The sequence below is a fragment of the Pseudophryne corroboree genome, unplaced genomic scaffold, assembly GCF_028390025.1.
Source record: "Pseudophryne corroboree isolate aPseCor3 unplaced genomic scaffold, aPseCor3.hap2 scaffold_927, whole genome shotgun sequence".
NCBI classification, from domain to species: Eukaryota; Metazoa; Chordata; class Amphibia; order Anura; family Myobatrachidae; genus Pseudophryne; species Pseudophryne corroboree.
The window spans coordinates 44,262-60,278 of record NW_026970507.1 but is presented as its reverse complement, the minus strand read 5'-3'; the positions used below and the strand labels follow the sequence as shown (position 1 = coordinate 60,278).

The window sequence follows — 16,017 nt, the reverse complement described above, 5'->3', positions numbered from 1 at the left end:
ACCATATGCAAATCAATCTGCGGCAGGCCTTCCCCCAGGAATGCTTGCACTAGTTGTTGCATTTGGTTTGTTGTTTGGGGGTGCTTCAGTATTAGGCAGCCTTCTGCCCTCCCATGTTCATCTGAAAATATGTGTTCTCCCTGCAGTTGTTGTCCCAGATGAGAGTTCCCTTGTGCTGCCTCAGTTGAATCTCCTTTACTTGACAGAGATGTGCCTGAGCAGCGGCCCTCCCCAGCCCTATCCCAAATCATACTTATTTTGCATAGGAGATACCATGGTCATGAAGATTATTCTCCCAGGGTGAGGTTCATTCATTGCATTCTGGGTATGCTGACCCCTGTGATTTCCCCAAATGTGGGTAACTCGACTGCATTATTTGTGGTAGTGGGGGACTGTGTTTGTGTTTTCCTCTGGTCAGCTCTGGTAAAAGTCAGATTTCTTTGTTTCAGATCTTCCTCTAGCCTTGTTCTTCTTTCGAGAGTTCCCTTGTGCTGCCTCAGTTGGATCTCCTTCACTTGACAGGGGGGTGCCCGAGCAGCGACCCTCCCCAGCTCAAGCCCAACTCCTACTTACCTGCCAGGTGAGATACTATGATCATGAAGGTGCTTCTCCCAGGGCAAGGCTCACCCATTGCACTCTGGGTGTGCTGCCCCTGCGATTTCCCCAAATGTGGGAAACTTGACTGCATAATTTGTGTTTCCCCTGGTCGGCTCTCGTATAATTCAGATCTCTTTGTCTCAGGTCTCTCTCCAGCCTAGTTTGCTGTCTGTTTCCACTTCTTTTTTCTTGAGCCCCTCCCTTTTATACCCTTGTGCACTATCCTGACTTCTCCTCCTGTCTGCTTACTTTGTGCCTTCCAATGCACAATGCAAACTACACACCCTTTTACTTGCCTTACAGAGCAGCTCTGGAGCTGTTACAGTGCCAAGCTGCTGTAAGAAATCAGCTTGAATGCTTCAGGGGCTGGGGCATTGGCAACATGAGCCCCACACCGAAGGAGGGTGGGGGTGTTTAATGCGAACTAAGGGTCATCCAAGCGCCGCAAAAGGCCGCCATGCCCTGCATACCCCTTTTCTCTTTTCATATGCAGATGAGGGTTCCAGCCAACCTTGGCCCACTGCTTGGATGACATCACCGTATGCAAATCCGTCTTCTGCAGAACTTCCCCCAGGAATGCTTGTACTAGTTGTTGCATTTGGTTTGTTGTTTGGGGGTGCTTCAGTATTAGGCAGCCTTCTGCCCTCCCATGTTCATCTGAAAATATGTGTTCTCCCTGCAGTTGTTGTCCCCAGATGAGATTTCCCTTGTGCTGCCTCAGTTGAATCTCCTTTACTTGACAGAGATGTGCCTGAGCAGCGGCCCTCCCCAGCCCTATCCCAAATCATACTTATTTTGCATAGGCGATACCATGGTCATGAAGATTGTTCTCCCAGGGTGAGGTTCATTCATTGCATTCTGGGTATGCTGACCCCTGTGATTTCCCCAAATGTGGGAAACTCGACTGCATTATTTGTGGTAGTGGGGGACTGTGTTTGTGCTTTCCTCTGGTCAGCTCTGGTAAAAGTCAGATTTCTTTGTCTCAGATCTTCCTCTAGCCTTGTTCTTCTTTCGAGAGTTCCCTTGTGCTGCCTCAGTTGGATCTCCTTCACTTGACAGGGGGTGCCCGAGCAGCAATCCTCCACAGCTCTGGCCCAACTCCTACTTACCTGCCAGGTGAGATACTATGATCTTCACTGTTAGGGCAATCAGGATGTGGAATTCCCTGCCAGGGAAGGTGGTAATGGCGGACTCTGTAATTGGATTTAAAAAAGGAATGGATACATTTCTGAATGAAAAAGCTATCCAAGGTTATAATACTTAAAATATCAACATGGTTAATCCGGGGGTAACATGAGTTGTAGTAGCTAACTAGTCATAAAACATTATTCAGCAAGTATGTAGAATCATCACAACTTAAAACAGGTTGAACACGATGGGCAATTTGCCTCTATTCAACCTCAAAAACTTTGTTACTATATGTTACTATATTACTATGTTACTGTAGTATACAGAACACCACAATGCAATGAGCAGGGATAGTGAGCACTGATGAGGATACTAGAACTGACACTGAGCAGCAAGATGCAGCACTGGACTATTAGTAATGTACTGTAGTATGCTGAGCACAACAATGCAGCACAAGACAATGAGCAGTGATACTGAGCACTGATGAGGATACTACTGAGAACTGACACTGAGCAGGAGAGACACACTACTAGTATTACTGAGCAGCAATAAGTATCCACTGATACTGAGCACTGATATTGAGATTTCCACTGAGAGAACATAGCCACGTCCTCTCCGCTCTCTCTTCAATGCACGAGTAAAAATGGCGGCAACGCGCAGCTCTTTATATGGAATCCGAATCTCGCGAGAATCCGACAGCGGGATGATGACATTTTCCCTTGTTCAGGTTTTCCGAGTCAGGCGGGAACAACCGAGCCTGCCTCGTACCAGTGTAAACCACGTGGAGTTCGTGGGGAATTCGGTTCTCGGAGAACCGAACCCGCTCCTCTCTACCTTATACCCATCAAATTTTTTTATTTTCAATCTAAGCCCCTGCAGTTTTCTGTAAGCATCTGCTTTGCTATGATGATCAACAAGTCACAAGGGCAAACACTCAGGGCTTGAGGCGTAGATCTTAGGACCAGCTGCTACAAGCATGGCAGAGGTGTCACTATCACTGGTGACACCCAGAGAGGTGGCGAGGGAGATTGTAATGCAGTGCGCGCAGATAAGCAGCGCAATGGTAAAAAGGAGGCATGGTTTCATAGGTAGGGGCGTTGCCTGGTGGCCTGAATCTACATTTTGTTGCTCCGGGTGTCCCGGGGGTTGGGGGCTGCACCGGGGACTAGTGTGTGAGCGGTGCTGGCTCCTGCACAGTGACATGGCATGGCCACTAGAGATGTGCACCGGAAATTTTTCGGGTTTTGTGTTTTGGTTTTGGGTTCGGTTCCGCGGCCGTGTTTTGGGTTCGAACGCGTTTTGGCTAAACCTCACCGAATTTTTTTTGTCGGATTCGGGTGTGTTTTGGATTCGGGTGTTTTTTTCAAAAAACCCTAAAAAACAGCTTAAATCATAGAATTTGGGAGTCATTTTGATCCCAAAGTATTATTAACCTCAATAACCATAATTTCAACTCATTTTCAGTCTATTCTTAACACCTCACACCTCACAATATTATTTTTAGTCCTAAAATTTGCACCGAGGTCGCTGGATGACTAAGCTCAGTGACCCAAGTGGCCGACACAAACACCTGGCCCATCTAGGAGTAGCACTGCAGTGTCACGCATGATGGCCCTTCCAAAAAACACTCCCCAAACAGCACATGACGCAAAGAAAAAAAGAGGCGCAATGAGGTAGCTGTGTGACTAAGCTCAGCGACCCAAGTGGCCGACACAAACACCTGGCTCCATCCCTGACTTGGAAATGGAGTGTTGCTGACCCCCCTCTCCCCCCCTGCCCCGATTGACAGGCAGAGGCGATCGCATTCTCTGCGGGGTGCCGCAGAAAATGCAGGCACATGCGTATGCTCTTAGCAATTTTTGCAGTTGGATCGCTTACTGTGATTGCAATCCAACCTGAATCAGGCCCTATTACCTATCACAATGCGCTGCGGGCAGTACAAAATTGGTTTAATATGGGAGAAAAAACCCCAGACCTGTGCTCCTTAACTGTACCTGGTGGCTCGTGGAGCGGCTGCCCAGTAATCAGTGTCCACGCCAGTGCGCACACGGTCCACCCCCTACGGCCACGCTCCCCTTCATCAGCGGCCTCGTGATCCGGAAGGGCGGTGCGTGTGTGACTGACCTTAGGAAGAAACCGGAGCCTCCGCTGCAGTGACCCAGCAACCAGGGCACGGGAGTATACAGCGCCGCTGGGAGTGATGAAGCTGCAGTAAAGATGTCTATTAGACCTAGCCTGCTGCAGCCCTTGTAGATTCTCATAAAAAAAGTTCTTATTTTCTTGTCAAAATTAATAGCTAAGAATAGGCTGCCTGAGGCAGGCCCCTGTTAAGTGGCCTGCTACTGAAGGCACCAACTACAAACTGAGCTCCCTGTTCATGGAAGCGGGGTTATAGAGGAGAATGCGCTGAGCATCTTGGGAACAGTCAAAAGCTTTGAGCCGGTTGGTGCCTCAGATCAAGATCCTACTCTACACCCCAATGTGAATCCTTGTGGAGTCCAGTGTACCCCACAGAAGAAATTAATGTGTCACACCCATTGGCAGCAACCTTAGAATAGCTGCTGACGGGCACAATTGAGAAAGGAAGGGGGGGGGACATTTGAATCCAGCACATAGATGCAATTCAAATATGTAATTTGAACCTTCCTATTTTAAAATATAATGGATGAACTTCACCCTGTGATAACAATCTTCATGATATAGAGATCTCATATGCAAAATAAGTATGAGTTGGGATAGGGCTGGGGAGGGTGGCTGCTCGGGCAAGCCCCTCCCCCGTCAAGTTAAGGAGATTCAACTGAGGAAGCACAAGGGAACTCTCGTCTGGGGACAACAACTGCAGGGAGACCACATTTTTTCAGATGAACATGGGAGGGCGGAAGGCTGCCTAATACTGAAGCACCATCAAATATCAAACCATATGCAATAACTAGTACAAGCATTCCTGGGGGAAGGTCTGCAGGAGACGAATTTGCATACGGTGATGTCATCCAAGCAGTGGGCCAAAGTTGGCTGGAACCCTCATCTGCATATGAAAAGAGAAAAGGGTTATGCAGGGCATGGCAGCCTTTTGCGGCGCTTGGATGACCCCTAGTTCGCATTAAACACCTCCACCCTCCTTCGGTGTGGGGCTCATGTTGGCTATGCCCCAGCCCCTGAAGCATTCAAGCTGATTTCTTGCAGCAGCTGGGCACTGTAACAGCTCCAGAGCTGCTCTGTAAGGCAAATAAAAGGGTGTGGGCCCTGCAGCACTACCTGTAGTTCGCATTGTGCGTTGGAAGGCACAAAGTAAGCAGACGGGAGAAGTCAGGATAGTGCGCAAGGGCATAGAAGGGAGCGGCTCAAGAAAAGAGAAGTGGAAACAGACAGCAAACTAGGCTGGAGAGAGACCTGAGACAAAGAGATCTGAATTATACGAGAGCCGACCAGGGGAAACACAAATTATGCAGTCAAGTTTCCCATATTTGGGGAAATCGCAGGGGCAGCACACCCAGAGTGCAATGGTTGAGCCTTGCCCTGGGAGAAGCACCTTCAAGATCATAGTATCTCACCTGGCAGGTAAGTAGGAGTTGGGCTAGAGCTGGGGAGGGTCGCTGCTCGGGCACCCCCCTGTCAAGTGAAGGAGATCCAACTGAGGCAGCACAATGGAACTCTCGAAAGAAGAACAAGGCTAGAGGAAGATCTGAGACAAAGAAATCTGACTTTTACCAGAGCTGACCAGCGGAAAACACAAACACAGTCCCCAACTACCACAAATAATGCAGGCGAGTTTCGCACATTTGGGTAAATCACAGGGGTCAGCATACCCAGAATGCAATGAATGAACCTCACCCTGGGTGAACAATTTTCATGACCATGGTGTCTCCTATGCAAAATAAGTATGATTTGGGATAGGGCTGGGGAGGGCCGCTGCTCAGGCACATCTCTGTCAAGTAAAGGAGATTCAACTGAGGCAGCACAAGGGAACTCTCATATGGGGACAACAACTGCAGGGAGAACACATATTTTCAGATGAACATGGGAGGGCAGAAGGCTGCCTAATACTGAAGCACCCCCAAACAACAAACCAAATGCAACAACTAGTGCAAGCATTCCTGGGGGAAGGCCTGCAGCAGATGGATTTGCATATGGTGATGTTATCCAAGCAGTGGGTCAAAGTTGGCTTCAACCCTCATCTGCATATGAAAAGAGAAAAGGGGCGTGCAGGGCATGGCAGCCTTTTGCGGTGCTTGGATGACCCCTAGATCGCATTAAACACCCCCACCCTCCTTTGGTGTGGGGCTCATGTTGGCCATGCCCCATCCCATGAAGCATTCAAGCTGATTTCTTGCAGCAGCTGGGCACTGTAACAGCTCCAGAGCTGCTCTGTAAGGCAAGTAAAAGGGTGTGGGCCCTGCAGCACTACCTGTAGTTTGCATTGTGCATTGGAAGGCACAAAGTAAGCAGACGGGAGGAGAAGTCAGGATAGTGCACAAGGGTATAGAAGGGAGGGGCTCAAGAAAAAAGAAGTGGAAACAGAGAGCAAACTAGGCTGGAGAGAGACCTGAGACAAAGAGATCTGAATTATACGAGAGCCGACCAGAGGAAACACAAATTATGCAGTCAAGTGTCCCACATTTGGGGAAATCGTAGGAGCAGCACACCCAGTGTGCAATGGGTGAGCCTTGCCCTGGGAGAAGCACCTTCCTGATTATAGTATCTCACCTGGGTGTGCTGCCCCTGCGATTTCCCCAAATGTGGGAAACTTGACTGCATAATTTATGTTTCCCCTGGTCGGCTCTCATATAATTCAGATCTCTTTGTCTCAGGTCTCTCTCCAGCCTAGTTTGCTGTCTGTTTCCACTTCTTTTTTCTTGAGCCCCTCCCTTCTATACCCTTGTGGACTATCCTGACTTCTCCTCCTGTCTGCTTACTTTGTGCCTTCCAATGCACAATGCAAACTACAGGTAGTGCTGCAGGGCCCACACCCTTTTACTTGCCTTACAGAGCAGCTCTGGAGCTGTTACAGTGCCAAGCTGCTGCAAGAAATCAGCTTGAATGCTTCAGGGGCTGGGGCATGGCCAACATGAGCCCCACACCGAAGGAGGGTGGGGGTGTTTAATGCGAACTAAGGGTCATCCAAGCGCCGCAAAAGGCCGCCATGCCCTGCATACCCCTTTTCTCTTTTCATATGCAGATGAGGGTTCCAGCCAACTTTGGCCCACTGCTTGGATGACATCACTATATGCATATCCGTCTTCTGCAGACCTTCCCCCAGGAATGCTTGTACTAGTTGTTGCATTTGGTTTGTTGTTTGGGGGTGCTTCAGTATTAGGCAGCCTTCTGCCCTCCCATGTTCATCTGAAAATATGTGTTCTCACTGCAGTTGTTGTCCCCAGATGAGAGTTCCCTTGTGCTGCCTCAGTTGAATCTCCTTTACTCTAAAACTTGTAAAACTTAGCAAAAGTGTTTACTAAATAGCTGCTCGGCAAAGTTGCAATGCCGAGACTCCCCGACCAGCTGCCCAGGATGAACCCACCTTTCTAGTAGAATGGGTCTTCACCTAATTCAGTAACGGCAATCCTGCCGTGGAATGAGCATGCTGAATCTTACCACAGATCCAGCGCATAATTGTCTACATGGAAGCAGGACACCCAATCCTGTTGGGAGCATACAGGACAAACAGAGCCTCTGTTTTCCTAATCTGAACCGTTCTGGTGACATAAATTTTCAAAGTTCTGACCACAGCCAGAGACTTTGACTCAACGAAGGTGTCAGTGGCCAAAGGCACCATGTGGAAAGATGAACCACCTTCGGCAGAAATAGTTGACGTGTCCTCAATTCTGCTCTATCTTCATGAAATATCAAATAAAGGCTCTTGTGATACTGCATGGTTTGTACTGTTTTCCATGTGCTCCCAGATCTTTCAAGCAAGAAGCATGGTCAAGAAAGTTCTGTTTGAAAAGAAACAACATTTACTGTCATTGTTATAGAATTTGGGAGAAAAAACAAGAAGAAATCTGCACTGTTGACGCACTGGACAGAATGAATGAATCATAAAATATAACCTTTATTAAGTATGTATTAAAATTGGATAAATATTAATATTATTATCCCAAACTGCAGTGAAACATAAAGGTTAAAATCACAGAACTAACATACATGTGCATAAGAAGAATAAAGAGATGTGAAAAAAAGGTTTAAAAAGCGTGTCCGTGTGTGATTATTTTTGAAGGCACAACCCTGGCGGGGTTGTTTATATAGATATATATGTTGCTAATAATCACTTTCTAGCGTAATGTTATTAAATAGCTGTTAGTATCTATGTCGTCAGGTACCACTGGGTCGTATCCTATATACTCCTGTGGGAAACTTGACTGCATAATTTGTGTTTCCCCTGGTCGGCTCTCGTATAATTCAGATCTCTTTGTCTCAGGTCTCTCTCCAGCCTAGTTTGCTGTCTGTTTCCACTTCTCTTTTCTTGAGCCGCTGCCTTCTATGCCCTTGTGCACTCTCCAGACTTCTCCTGTCTGCTTACTTTGTGCCTTCCAACGCACAATGCAAACTACAGGTAGTGCTGCAGGGCCCACACCCTTTTACTTGCCTTACAGAGCAGCTCTGGAGCTGTTACAGTGCCCAGCTGCAGCAAGAAATCAGCTTGAATGCTTCAGGGGCTGGGGCATAGCCAACATGAGCCCCACACCGACGGAGGGTGGAGGTGTTTAATGCAAACTAGGGGTCAGCCAAGCGCCGCAAAAGGCCGCCATGCCCTGCATGCCCCTTTTCTCTTTTCATATGCAGACGAGGGTTGAAGCCAACTTTGACCCACTGCTTGGATGACATCACCATATGCAAATCCATCTGCGGCAGGCCTTCCCCCAGGAATGCTTGCACTAGTTGTTGCATTTGGTTTGTTGTTTGGGGGTGCTTCAGTATTAGGCAGCCTTCTGCCCTCCCATGTTCATCTGAAAATATGTGTTCTCCCTGCAGTTGTTGTCCCCAGATGAGAGTTCCCTTGTGCTGCCTCAGTTGAATCTCCTTTACTTGACAGAGATGTGCCTGAGCAGCGGCCCTCCCCAGCCCTATCCCAAATCATACTTATTTTGCATAGGAGATACCATGGTCATGAAGATTGTTCTCCCAGGGTTAGGTTCATTCATTGCGTTCTGGGTATGCTGACCTCTGTGATTTCCCCAAATGTGGGAAACTCAACTGCATTATTTGTGGTAGTGGGGGACTGTGTTTGTGCTTTCCTCTGGTCAGCTCTGGTAAAAGTCAGATTTCTTTGTCTCAGATCTTCCTCTAGCCTTGTTCTTCTTTCAAGAGTTCCCTTGTGCTGCCTCAGTTGGATCTCCTTCACTTGACAGGGGGGTGCCCGAGCAGCGACCCTCCCCAGCTCTAGCCCAACTCCTACTTACCTGCCAGGTGAGATACTATGATCATGAAGTTGCTTCTCCCAGGGCAAGGCTCACCCATTGCACTCTGGGTGTGCTGCCCCTGCGATTTCCCCAAATATGGGAAACTTGATTGCATAATTTGTGTTTCCCCTAGTCGGCTCTCATATAATTCAGATCTCTTTGTCTCAGGTCTCTCTCCAGCCTAGTTTGCTGTCTGTTTCCACTTCTTTTTTCTTGAGCCCCTCCCTTCTATACCCTTGTGCACTATCCTGACTTCTCCTCCTGTCTGCTTACTTTGTGCCTTCCGATGCACAATGCAAACTACAGGTAGTGCTGCAGGGCCCACACCCTTTTACTTGCCTTACAGAGCAGCTCTGGAGCTGTTACAGTGCCCAGCTGCTGCAAGAAATCAGCTTGAATGCTTCAGGGGCTGGGGCATAGCCAACATGAGCCCCACACCGACGGAGGGTGGAGGTGTTTAATGCGAACTAAGGGTCATCCAAGCGCCGCAAAAGGCCGCCATGCCCTGCATACCCCTTTTCTCTTTTCATATGCAGATGAGGGTTCCAGCCAACTTTGGCCCACTGCTTGGATGACATCACTGTATGCAAATCCGTCTTCTGCAGACCTTCCCCCAGGAATGCTTGTACTAGTTGTTGCATTTGGTTTGTTGTTTGGGGGTGCTTCAGTATTAGGCAGCCTTCTGCCCTCCCATGTTCATCTGAAAATATGTGTTCTCCCGGCAGTTGTTGTCCCCAGATGAGAGTTCCCTTGTGCTGCCTCAGTTGAATCTCCTTTACTTGACAGAGATGTGCCTGAGCAACGGCCCTCCCCAGCCCTATCCCAAATCATACTTATTTTGCATAGGAGATACCATGGTCATAAAGATTGTTCTCCCAGGGTGAGGTTCATTCATTGCATTCTGTGTATGCTGACCCCTGTGATTTCCCCAAATGTGGGAAACTCAACTGCATTATTTGTGGTAGTGGGGGACTGTGTTTGTGTTTTCCTCTGGTCAGCTCTGGTAAAAGTCAGATTTCTTTGTCTCAGATCTTCCTCTAGCCTTGTTCTTCTTTCGAGAGTTCCATTGTGCTGCCTCAGTTTGATCTCCTTCACTTGACAGGGGGGTACCCGAGCAGCGACCCTCCCCAGCTCTAGCCCAACTCCTACATAACTGCCAGGTGAGATACTATGATCATGAAGGTGCTTCTCCCAGGGCAAGGCTCACCCATTGCACTCTGGGTGTGCTGCTCCTGCGATTTCCCCAAATGTGGGAAACTTGACTGCATAATTTGCGTTTCCCCTGGTCGGCTCTCGTATAATTCAGATCTCTTTGTCTCAGGTCTCTCTCCAGCCTAGTTTGCTGTCTGTTTCCACTTCTCTTTTCTTGAGCCGCTGCCTTCTATGCCCTTGTGCACTCTCCTGACTTCTCCTGTCTGCTTACTTTGTGCCTTCCAACGCACAATGCAAACTACAGGTAGTGCTGCAGGGCCCACACCCTTTTACTTGCCTTTCAGAGCAGCTCTGGAGCTGTTACAGTGCCCAGCTGCTGCAAGAAATCAGCTTGAATGCTTCAGGGGCTGGGGCATAGCCAACATGAGCCCCACACCGACGGAGGGTGGAGGTGTATAATGCGAACTAAGGGTCATCCAAGCGCCGCAAAAGGCCGCCATGCCCTGCATACCCCTTTTCTCTTTTCATATGCAGATGAGGGTTCCAGCCAACTTTGGCCCACTGCTTGGATGACATCACCGTATGCAAATACGTCTTCTGCAGACCTTCCCCCAGGAATGCTTGTACTAGTTGTTGCATTTGGTTTGTTGTTTGGGGTGCTTCAGTATTAGGCAGCCTTCTGCTCTCCCATGTTCATCTGAAAATATGTGTTCTCCCTGCAGTTGTTGTCCCCAGATGAGAGTTCTCTTGTGCTGCCTCAGTTGAATCTCCTTTACTTGACAGAGATGTGCCTGAGCAGCGGCCCTCCCCAGCCCTATCCCAAATCATACTTATTTTGCATAGGAGATACCATGGTCATGAAGATTGTTCTTCCAGGGTGAGGTTCATTCATTGCATTCTGGGTATGCTGACCCCTGTGATTTCCCCAAATGTGGGAAACTCGACTGCATTATTTGTGGTAGTGGGGGACTGTGTTTGTGCTTTCCTCTGGTCAGCTCTGGTAAAAGTCAGATTTCTTTGTCTCAGATCTTCCTCTAGCCTTGTTCTTTTTTTGAGAGTTTCCTTGTGCTGCCTCAGTTGGATTTCCTTCACTTGACAGGGGGGTGCCCGAGCAGCGACCCTCCCCAGCTCTAGCCCAACTCCTACTTACCTGCCAGGTGAGATACTATGATCAGGAAGGTGCTTCTCCCAGGGCAAGGCTCACCCATTGCACTCTGGGTGTGCTGCTCCTACGATTTCCCCAAATGTGGGACACTTGACTACATAATTTGTGTTTCCTCTGGTCGGCTACTCGTATAATTCAGATCTCTTTGTCTCAGGTCTCTCTCCAGCCTAGTTTGCTGTCTGTTTCCACTTCTCTTTTCTTGAGCCCCTGCCCTTGCCCTTGTGCACTCTCCTGACTTCTCCTGTCTGCTTACTTTGTGCCTTCCAACGCACAATGCAAATTACAGGTAGTGCTGCAGGGCCAACACCCTTTTACTTGCCTTACAGAGCAGCTCTGGAGCTGTTACAGTGCCCAGCTGCTGCAAGAAATCAGCTTGAATGCTTCAGGGGCTGGGGCATAGCCAACATGAGCCCCACACCGAAGGAAGGTGGAGGTGTTTAATGCGAACTAAGGGTCATCCAAGCGCCGCAAAAGGCCGCCATGCCCTGCATACCCCTTTTCTCTTTTCATATGCAGATGAGGGTTCCAGCCAACTGTGGCCCACTGCTTGGATGACATCACCGTATGCAAATCCGTCTTCTGCAGACCTTTTCCCAGGAATGCTTGTACTAGTTGTTGCATTTGGTTTGTTGTTTGGGGGTGCTTCAGTATTAGGCAGCCTTCTGCTCTCCCATGTTCATCTGAAAATATGTGTTCTCCCTGCAGTTGTTGTCCCCAGATGAGAGTTCCCTTGTGCTGCCTCAGTTGAATCTCCTTTACTTGACAGAGATGTGCCTGAGCAGCGGCCCTCCCCAGCCCTATCCCAAATCATACTTATTTTGCATAGGAGATACCATTGTCATGAAGATTGTTCTCCCAGGGTGAGGTTCATTCATTGCATTCTGGGTATGCTGACCCCTGTCATTTCCCCAAATGTGGGAAACTCGACTGCATTATTTGTGGTAGTGGGGGACTGTGTTTGTGCTTTCCTCTGGTCAGCTCTGGTAAAAGTCAGATTTCTTTGTCTCAGATCTTCCTCTAGCCTTGTTCTTTTTTCGAGAGTTTCCTTGTGCTGCCTCAGTTGGATCTCCTTCACTTGACAGGGGGGTGCCCGAACAGCGACCCTCCCCAGCTCTAGCCCAACTCCTACTTACCTGCCAGGTGAGATACTATGATCAGGAAGGTGCTTCTCCCAGGGCAAGGCTCACCCAATGCACTCTGGGTGTGCTGCTCCTACGATTTCCCCAAATGTGGGACACTTGATTACATAATTTGTGTTTCCTCTGGTCGGCTCTCGTATAATTCAGATCTCTTTGTCTCAGGTCTCTCTCCAGCCTAGTTTGCTGTCTGTTTCCACTTCTCTTTTCTTGAGCCGCTCCCTTCTATGCCCTTGTGCACTATCCTGACTTCTCCCGTCTGCTTACTTTGTGCCTTCCAACGCACAATGCAAACTACAGGTAGTGCTGCAGGGCCCACACCCTTTTACTTGCTTTACAGAGCAGCTCTGGAGCTGTTACAGTGCCCAGCTGCTGCAAGAAATCAGCTTGAATGCTTCAGGGGCTGGGGCATAGCCAACATGAGCCCCACACCGAAGGAAGGTGGAGGTGTTTAATGCAAACTAGGGGTCATCCAAGCGCCGCAAAAGGCCGCCATGCCCTGCACACCCCTTTTTTATTTTCATATGCAGACGAGGGTTGAAGCCAACTTTGACCCACTGCTTGGATGACATCACCATATGCAAATCCATCTGCTGCAGGCCTTCCCCCAGGAATGCTTGCACTAGTAGTTGCATTTGGTTTGTTGTTTGGGGGTGCTTCAGTGTTAGGCAGCCTTCTGCCCTCCCATGTTCATCTGAAAATATGTGTTCTCCCTGCAGTTGTTGTCCCCATTTGAGAGTTCCCTTGTGTTGCCTCAGTTGAATCTCCTTTACTTGACAGAGATGTGCCTGAGCAGCGGCCCTCCCCAGCCCTATCCCAAATCATACTTATTTTGCATAGGAGATACCATGGTCATGAAGATTGTTCTCCCAGGGTGAGGTTCATTCATTGCACTATGGGTATGCTGACCCCTGTGATTTCCCCAAATGTGGGAAACTCGACTGCATTATTTGTGGTAGTGGGGGACTGCGTTTGTGCTTTCCTCTGGTCAGCTCTGGTAAAAGTCAGATTTCTTTGTCTCAGATCTTCCTCTAGCCTTGTTCTTCTTTCGAGAGTTCCCTTGTGCTGCCTCAGTTGGATCTCCTTCACTTGACAGGGGGTGCCCGAGCAGCAATCCTCCACAGCTCTAGCCCAACTCCTACTTACCTGCCAGGTGAGATACTATGATGTTCACTGTTAGGGCAATCAGGATGTGGAATTCCCTGCCAGGGAAGGTGGTAATGGCGGACTCTGTAATTGGATTTAAAAAAGGAATGGATACATTTCTGAATGAAAAAGCTATCCAAGGTTATAATACTTAAAATATCAACATGGTTAATCCGGGGGTAACATGAGTTATAGTAGCTAACTAGTCATAAAACATTATTCAGCAAGTATGTAGAATCATCACAACTTAAAACAGGTTGAACACGATGGGCAATTTGCCTCTATTCAACCTCAAAAACTATGTTACTATATGTTACTATATTACTATGTTACTGTAGTATACAGAACACCACAATGTAATGAGCAGTGATAGTGAGCACTGATGAGGATACTAGAACTGACACTGAGCAGCAAGATGCAGCACTGGACTATTAGTAATGTACTGTAGTATGCTGAGCACCACAATGCAGCACAAGACAATGAGCAGTGATACTGAGCACTGATGAGGATACTACTGAGAACTGACACTGAGCAGGAGAGACACACTACTAGTATTACTGAGCAGCAATAAGTAACCACTGATACTGAGCACTGATATTGAGATTTCCACTGAGAGAACATAGCCACGTCCTCTCCGCTCTTTCTTCAATGCACGAGTAAAAATGGCGGCAACGCGCAGCTCTTTATATGGAATCCGAATCTCGAGAGAATCCGACAGCGGGATGATGACATTTTCCCTTGTTCAGGTTTTCCGAGTCAGGCGGGAACAACCGAGCCTGCCTCGGACCAGTGTAAACCACATGGAGTTCGTCGGGAATTCGGTTCTCGGAGAACCGAACCCGCTCCTCTCTACCTTATACCCATCAATTTTTTTATTTTCAATCTAAGCCCCTGCAGTTTTCTGTAAGCATCTGCTTCGCTATGATGATCAACAAGTCACAAGGGCAAACACTCAGGGCTTGAGGCGTAGATCTTAGGACCAGCTGCTACAAGCATGGCAGAGGTGTCACTATCACTGGTGACACCCAGAGAGGTGGCGAAGGAGATTGTAATGCAGTGCGCGCAGATAAGCAGCGCAATGGTAAAAAGGAGGCATGGTTTCATAGGTAGGGGCGTGGCCTGGTGGCCTGAATCTACATTTTGTTGCTCCGGGTGTCCCGGGGGTTGGGGGCTGCACCCGGGGACTAGTGTGTGTGCGGTGCTGGCTCCTGCACAGTGACAGGGCATGGCCACCCAGCATGACGCCTCCATTCTTGACCATGCTGTAATTGCAGTCGCACTGCAGTTCAGCGTGATCATAAAAAATGGTGTAGCCTCCTGCTGGTGCAAACTGTATGTGCGCGCAGGAAGCCGCCACCATTTTTGTGATCACAGCGGCTGAATGTGATGTCATACAGCCGCTGTGACCACGCCCCCTGTGTCTCCTCCGTTGCAGACCCCATTTTGAAGCCTTGCCCCCGCACCGCTCCATCCCTGACTTGGAAATGGAGTGTTGCTGACCCCCCTCTCCCCCCCCCGCCCCGATTGACAGGCAGAGGCGATCGCATTCTCTGCGGGGTGCCGCAGAAAATGCAGGCACATGCGTATGCTGTTAGCAATTTTTGCAGTTGGATCGCTTATTGTGATTGCATTCCAACCTGAATCAGGCCCTATTACCTATCACAATGCGCTGCGGGCAGTACAAAATTGGGTTAATATAGGAGTAAAACTCCCAGACCTGTGCTCCTTAACTGTACCTGGTGGCTAGTGGAGCGGCTGCCCAGTAATCAGTGTCCACGCCAGTGCGCACACGGTCCACCCCCTACGGCCACGCTCCCCTTCATCAGCGGCCTCGTGATCCGGAAGGGCGGTGTGTGTGTGACTGACCTTAGGAAGAAACTGGAGCCTCCGCTGCAGTGACCCAGCAACCAGGGCACGGGAGTATACAGCGCCGCTGGGAGTGATGAAGCTGCAGTAAAGATGTCTATTAGACCTAGCCTGCTGCAGCCCTTGTAGATTCTCATAAAACAAGTTCTTCTTTTCTTGTCAAAATTAATAGCTAAGAATAGGCTGCCTGAGGCAGGCCCCTGTTAAGTGGCCTGCTACTGAAGGCACCAACTACAAACTGAGCTCCCTGTTCATGGAAGCGGGGTTATAGAGGAGGATGCGCTGAGCATCTTGGGAACAGTCAAAAGCTTTGAGCCGGTTGGTGCCTCAGATCAAGATCCTACTCTACACCCCAATGTGAATCCTTGTGGAGTCCAGTGTACCCCACAGAAGAAATTAATGTGTCACACCCATTGGCAGCAACCTTAGA

At 48.8% G+C, this 16,017-nt stretch overlaps 14 non-coding genes and 1 pseudogene across 14 annotated transcripts; 12 read left to right on the top strand and 3 right to left on the bottom strand.

Annotated features, from left to right (window-relative positions):
• The first annotated feature begins 249 nt into the window (after positions 1–249).
• Positions 250–413, top strand: LOC135047426 (U1 spliceosomal RNA). The gene has a single exon (XR_010239474.1). It is a non-coding gene; the product is annotated as a U1 spliceosomal RNA (small nuclear RNA).
• A 152-nt stretch (positions 414–565) lies between these two features.
• LOC135047326 (U1 spliceosomal RNA) lies at positions 566–728 on the top strand. The gene has a single exon (XR_010239386.1). It is a non-coding gene; the product is annotated as a U1 spliceosomal RNA (small nuclear RNA).
• Positions 729–1,383: 655 nt separating this feature from the next.
• LOC135047411 (U1 spliceosomal RNA) lies at positions 1,384–1,547 on the top strand. Its single transcript, XR_010239459.1, has one exon. It is a non-coding gene; the product is annotated as a U1 spliceosomal RNA (small nuclear RNA).
• Positions 1,548–5,128: 3,581 nt separating this feature from the next.
• LOC135047355 (U1 spliceosomal RNA) lies at positions 5,129–5,291 on the bottom strand. Its single transcript, XR_010239408.1, has one exon. It is a non-coding gene; the product is annotated as a U1 spliceosomal RNA (small nuclear RNA).
• Positions 5,292–5,443: 152 nt separating this feature from the next.
• LOC135047333 (U1 spliceosomal RNA) lies at positions 5,444–5,607 on the bottom strand. The gene has a single exon (XR_010239393.1). It is a non-coding gene; the product is annotated as a U1 spliceosomal RNA (small nuclear RNA).
• A 674-nt stretch (positions 5,608–6,281) lies between these two features.
• On the bottom strand, positions 6,282–6,437 carry LOC135047370 (U1 spliceosomal RNA). The gene has a single exon (XR_010239419.1). It is a non-coding gene; the product is annotated as a U1 spliceosomal RNA (small nuclear RNA).
• Positions 6,438–8,798: 2,361 nt separating this feature from the next.
• On the top strand, positions 8,799–8,962 carry LOC135047419 (U1 spliceosomal RNA). Its single transcript, XR_010239467.1, has one exon. It is a non-coding gene; the product is annotated as a U1 spliceosomal RNA (small nuclear RNA).
• A 152-nt stretch (positions 8,963–9,114) lies between these two features.
• Positions 9,115–9,249, top strand: LOC135047358 (U1 spliceosomal RNA; annotated as a pseudogene).
• Positions 9,250–9,951: 702 nt separating this feature from the next.
• On the top strand, positions 9,952–10,115 carry LOC135047408 (U1 spliceosomal RNA). Its single transcript, XR_010239456.1, has one exon. It is a non-coding gene; the product is annotated as a U1 spliceosomal RNA (small nuclear RNA).
• Positions 10,116–10,267: 152 nt separating this feature from the next.
• Positions 10,268–10,430, top strand: LOC135047360 (U1 spliceosomal RNA). The gene has a single exon (XR_010239412.1). It is a non-coding gene; the product is annotated as a U1 spliceosomal RNA (small nuclear RNA).
• Positions 10,431–11,100: 670 nt separating this feature from the next.
• On the top strand, positions 11,101–11,264 carry LOC135047403 (U1 spliceosomal RNA). The gene has a single exon (XR_010239451.1). It is a non-coding gene; the product is annotated as a U1 spliceosomal RNA (small nuclear RNA).
• A 152-nt stretch (positions 11,265–11,416) lies between these two features.
• Positions 11,417–11,580, top strand: LOC135047349 (U1 spliceosomal RNA). Its single transcript, XR_010239403.1, has one exon. It is a non-coding gene; the product is annotated as a U1 spliceosomal RNA (small nuclear RNA).
• Positions 11,581–12,248: 668 nt separating this feature from the next.
• On the top strand, positions 12,249–12,412 carry LOC135047429 (U1 spliceosomal RNA). Its single transcript, XR_010239477.1, has one exon. It is a non-coding gene; the product is annotated as a U1 spliceosomal RNA (small nuclear RNA).
• Positions 12,413–12,564: 152 nt separating this feature from the next.
• On the top strand, positions 12,565–12,727 carry LOC135047364 (U1 spliceosomal RNA). Its single transcript, XR_010239415.1, has one exon. It is a non-coding gene; the product is annotated as a U1 spliceosomal RNA (small nuclear RNA).
• Positions 12,728–13,398: 671 nt separating this feature from the next.
• LOC135047399 (U1 spliceosomal RNA) lies at positions 13,399–13,562 on the top strand. The gene has a single exon (XR_010239447.1). It is a non-coding gene; the product is annotated as a U1 spliceosomal RNA (small nuclear RNA).
• Positions 13,563–16,017: the final 2,455 nt, after the last annotated feature.